Below are 5,510 nucleotides of genomic sequence, written 5' to 3'. Positions count from 1 at the left end.
CACGAAAGAACTTTGGTACATTCTTTCTGGAGTCCCAGGCCGACCAGCAGTTGCAGGAGCTCGGCCACGGTGGTGAGTTCAACCGAGTACTGTGAAGGAGGACGTGCTGCACGTTCTAGCGGGAAGCTATACCTGGTTCAACCCGAGAAGGACTTCCATGGTGTGACCGGTATGTAGTGGCACGTCATGCCGGCCTCCTGGAAGTCCCCGTCGGCCTCGTTCGCTGGTCGGTCCGCTGCACCTGACTTTCCATGAAAGAACTGTGGTGCATTCTTTCTGAAGTCCCAGGCCGACCAGCAGTTGCAGGAGCTCGGCCACGGTGTTGAGTCCAACCGAGTACTGTGAAGGAGGACGTGCTACACGTTCTAGCGGGAGCTGTACCTGGTTCAACCCGAGAAGGACTTCCATGGTGTGACCGGTATGTAGTGGCACGTCATGCCGGCCTCCTGGAAGTCCCCGTCGGCCTCGTTCGCTGGTCGGTCCGCTGCACCTGACTTTCCATGAAAGAACTGTGGTGCAATTCTTTCTGAAGTCCCAGGCCGACCAGCAGTTGCAGGAGCTCGGCCACGGTGTTGAGTCCAACCGAGTACTGTGAAGGAGGACGTGCTACACGTTCTAGCGGGAGCTGTACCTGGTTCAACCCGAGAAGGACTTCCATGGTGTGACCGGTATGTAGTGGCACGTCATGCCGGCCTCCTGGAAGTCCCCGTCGGCCTCGCTCGCAGGTCTGTCTTCATTGACGTTTTGGAGGGAAAAACCCTATGAGGTTTTTATTTTGGGCTTCAGCCGGGCAGCAGTTCCAGGAGCCCGGGTACTTTGGCACCTTACCCCGGTGTATTTGAGGTGGTGACACTTTTTAGGGGTGTGAATATCTCCTTCACCTGAAATCCTGTGAGAGGGCATTTCTGCTCCGCGTTCCAAGTCCTAACGGTTCTTCCTAGCGGGAAGTCCTAACCGTTCGTGGCCGAGAAGGACTTCCAGGGAGTGACCGGTATGTAGTGGCACGTCATGCCGGCCTCCTGGAAGTCCCCATCGGCCTTGCTCCCTGGTCGGTCCGCTGCACCTGAACTTCCACGAAAGAACTTTGGTACATTCTTTCTGGAGTCCCAGGCCGACCAGCAGTTGCAGGAGCTCGGCCACGGTGGTGAGTTCAACCGAGTACTGTGAAGGAGGACGTGCTGCACGTTCTAGCGGGAGCTATACCTGGTTCAACCCGAGAAGGACTTCCATGGTGTGACCGGTATGTAGTGGCACGTCATGCCGGCCTCCTGGAAGTCCCCGTCGGCCTCGTTCGCTGGTCGGTCCGCTGCACCTGACTTTCCATGAAAGAACTGTGGTGCATTCTTTCTGAAGTCCCAGGCCGACCAGCAGTTGCAGGAGCTCGGCCACGGTGTTGAGTCCAACCGAGTACTGTGAAGGAGGACGTGCTACACGTTCTAGCGGGAGCTGTACCTGGTTCAACCCGAGAAGGACTTCCATGGTGTGACCGGTATGTAGTGGCACGTCATGCCGGCCTCCTGGAAGTCCCCGTCGGCCTCGTTCGCTGGTCGGTCCGCTGCACCTGACTTTCCATGAAAGAACTGTGGTGCATTCTTTCTGAAGTCCCAGGCCGACCAGCAGTTGCAGGAGCTCGGCCACGGTGTTGAGTCCAACCGAGTACTGTGAAGGAGGACGTGCTACACGTTCTAGCGGGAGCTGTACCTGGTTCAACCCGAGAAGGACTTCCATGGTGTGACCGGTATGTAGTGGCACGTCATGCCGGCCTCCTGGAAGTCCCCGTCGGCCTCGCTCGCAGGTCTGTCTTCATTGACGTTTTGGAGGAAAAACCCTATGAGGTTTTTATTTGGGCTTCAGCCGGGCAGCAGTTCCAGGAGCCCGGGTACTTTGGCACCTTACCCCGGTGTATTTGAGGTGGTGACACTTTTTAGGGGTGTGAATATCTCCTTCACCTGAAATCCTGTGAGAGGGCATTTCTGCTCCGCGTTCCAAGTCCTAACGGTTCTTCCTAGCGGGAAGTCCTAACCGTTCGTGGCCGAGAAGGACTTCCAGGGAGTGACCGGTATGTAGTGGCACGTCATGCCGGCCTCCTGGAAGTCCCCATCGGCCTTGCTCCCTGGTCGGTCCGCTGCACCTGAACTTCCACGAAAGAACTTTGGTACATTCTTTCTGGAGTCCCAGGCCGACCAGCAGTTGCAGGAGCTCGGCCACGGTGGTGAGTTCAACCGAGTACTGTGAAGGAGGACGTGCTGCACGTTCTAGCGGGAGCTATACCTGGTTCAACCCGAGAAGGACTTCCATGGTGTGACCGGTATGTAGTGGCACGTCATGCCGGCCTCCTGGAAGTCCCCGTCGGCCTCGTTCGCTGGTCGGTCCGCTGCACCTGACTTTCCATGAAAGAACTGTGGTGCATTCTTTCTGAAGTCCCAGGCCGACCAGCAGTTGCAGGAGCTCGGCCACGGTGTTGAGTCCAACCGAGTACTGTGAAGGAGGACGTGCTACACGTTCTAGCGGGAGCTGTACCTGGTTCAACCCGAGAAGGACTTCCATGGTGTGACCGGTATGTAGTGGCACGTCATGCCGGCCTCCTGGAAGTCCCCGTCGGCCTCGCTCGCAGGTCTGTCTTCATTGACGTTTTGGAGGAAAAACCCTATGAGGTTTTTATTTTGGGCTTCAGCCGGGCAGCAGTTCCAGGAGCCCGGGTACTTTGGCACCTTACCCCGGTGTATTTGAGGTGGTGACACTTTTAGGGGTGTGAATATCTCCTTCACCTGAAATCCTGTGAGAGGGCATTTCTGCTCCGCGTTCCAAGTCCTAACGGTTCTTCCTAGCGGGAAGTCCTAACCGTTCGTGGCCGAGAAGGACTTCCAGGGAGTGACCGGTATGTAGTGGCACGTCATGCCGGCCTCCTGGAAGTCCCCATCGGCCTTGCTCGTTGGTCGGTCCGCTGCACCTGAACTTTCACGAAAGAACTTTGGTACATTCTTTCTGGAGTCCCAGCCGACCAGCAGTTGCAGGAGCTCGGCCACGGTGGTGAGTTCAACCGAGTACTGTGAAGGAGGATGTGCTGCACGTTCTAGCGGGAGCTATACCTGGTTCAACCCGAGAAGGGCTTCCATGGTGTGACCGGTATGTAGTGGCACGTCATGCCGGCCTCCTGGAAGTCCCCGTCGGCCTCGTTCGCTGGTCGGTCCGCTGCACCTGACTTTCCATGAAAGAACTTTGGTGCATTCTTTCTGAAGTCCCAGGCCGACCAGCAGTTGCAGGAGCTCGGCCAGCTTGGCGACTCCAACCCGAGTACCTTGAAGGAGGACGTGCTGCACGTTCTAGCGGGAGCTGCACCTGTTCCAACCCGAGAAGGACTTCCATGGTCTGACCGGTATGTAGTGGCACGTCATGCCGGCCTCCTGGAAGTCCCCGTCGGCTTCGCTCGCAGGTCTGTCTTCATTGACGTTTTGGAGGAAAAACCCTATGAGGTTTTTATTTTGGGCTTCAGCCGGGCAGCAGTTCCAGGAGCCCGGGTACTTTGGCACCTTACCCCGGTGTATTTGAGGTGGTGACACTTTTAGGGGTGTGAATATCTCCTTCACCTGAAATCCTGTGAGAGGGCATTTCTGCTCCGCGTTCCAAGTCCTAACGGTTCTTCCTAGCGGGAAGTCCTAACCGTTTGTGGCCGAGAAGGACTTCCAGGGAGTGAGGGGTAGGCACCGGCCCCCTCATGCCGGCCTCCTGGAAGTCCCCATCGGCCTTGCTCCCTGGTCGGTCCGCTGCACCTGAACTTCCACGAAAGAACTTTGGTGCATTCTTTCTGGAGTCCCCAGGCCGACCAGCAGTTGCAGGAGCTCGGCCACGTTGGCGACTCCAACCGAGTACCGTGAAGGAGGACGTGCTGCACGTTCTAGCGGGAGCTGCACCTGTTCCAACCCGAGAAGGACTTCCATGGTGTGACCGGTATGTAGTGGCACGTCATGCTGGCCTCCTGGAAGTCCCCGTCGGCCTCGTTCGCTGGTCGGTCCGCTGCACCTGACTTTCCATGAAAGAACTTTGGTGCATTCTTTCTGAAGTCCCAGGCCGACCAGCAGTTGCAGGAGCTCGGCCAGCTTGGCGACTCCAACCCGAGTACCTTGAAGGAGGACGTGCTGCACGTTCTAGCGGGAGCTGCACCTGTTCCAACCCGAGAAGGACTTCCATGGTGTGACCGGTATGTAGTGGCACGTCATGCCGGCCTCCTGGAAGTCCCCCGTCGGCCTCGCTCGCAGATCGGTCTTCATTGACGTTTTGGAGGAAAAACCCTATGAGGTTTTTATTTTGGGCTTCAGCCGGGCAGCAGTTCCAGGAGCCCGGGCACTTTGGCACCTTACCCCGGTGTATTTGAGGTGGTGACACTTTTAGGGGTGCGAATATCTCCTTCACCTGAAATCCTGTGAGAGGGCATTTTGGTTTCGTGTTCCAAGTCCCTACGGTTCTTCCTAACGGGAAGTCCTAACCGTTCGTGGCCGAGAGTGACTTCCAGGGTGTGAGCGATAGGCACCGGCCCTCTCATGGTGTCTCCTGGAAGTCCCGGTCGGCCTCGTTCGCTGGTCGGTCCGCTGCACCTGAACTTCCACGAAATAACTTTGGCGCATTCTTTCTGGAGTCCCAGGCCGACCAGCAGTTGCAGGAGCTCGGCCAGCTTGGTGACTCCAGCCGAGTACCGTGAAGGAGGACGTGCTGCACGTTCTAGCGGGAGCTACACCTGGTCCAACCCGAGAAGGACTTCCATGGTGTGACCGGTATGTAGTGGCACATCATGCCGGCCTCCTGGAAGTCCCCGTCGGCCTCTGCCACCTGTCGTTAAGCTGTGAGAGGAGCACGTGCTCCCGCGCCGTTTGAGTCTTTGGAATTTGTCCAAGACTCCTCAGATCGATCTGGCTCCCCGCGACCCGGCGGCGGAGGGACCACTCGCTCGGCAGTGCTTTGGAGCCCTGTCGGTTACGGCGAGCGCGTCTTCCTCCCACACCGTCCGGGTCTGTTTCGCCCCCGGCCACCTACGGCCGGTGTCCCAAAAAGCCCGGCGGTCCCTGCTAAAGGCGGGTGCCGGTACCTCTCGCTCCCGCGAGGTGCGTTTGCTCAGTGCTGCTTCTATCACTCTAAAAGGCGTCCGAGAGTGTGCTGGTGTCGCCGGAGCCCGAGGCACGAGAGAAAGCTTTAAACGACGGGGAGGCAGTGACCGCCCCCGTATGTCCGCTGCTCGCAAGGGCCTCTCTAGCCGAGGTGCTCCCAGGCGCACCCGCGCATGGGGCACGGTTGTTTCTCGCAAGTAGTCCAAAGCCGTCTTCCGCCTCGCCCGAGGCTGGAAGTGTCGGCGTGGCTCCCGCATGCAAGCCACACGCGGCTCCACGGTGGCTTCCCTCCCCCCCTCTCCGGAGGGGGGCGGCCCCATCCCATGTGAAGCCGCTAAGCCGCCGGGAAAGCGGCCTCGGTTCCCCGTTGGGCGACAAAGGCGTCCTCCTCGGCACTTTGCGAGCTGGGCC

This window comes from Rhinoderma darwinii, unplaced genomic scaffold (assembly GCF_050947455.1).
Source record: "Rhinoderma darwinii isolate aRhiDar2 unplaced genomic scaffold, aRhiDar2.hap1 Scaffold_761, whole genome shotgun sequence".
Classification (NCBI taxonomy): Eukaryota; Metazoa; Chordata; class Amphibia; order Anura; family Rhinodermatidae; genus Rhinoderma; species Rhinoderma darwinii.
This window is presented reverse-complemented; position numbering follows the sequence as displayed.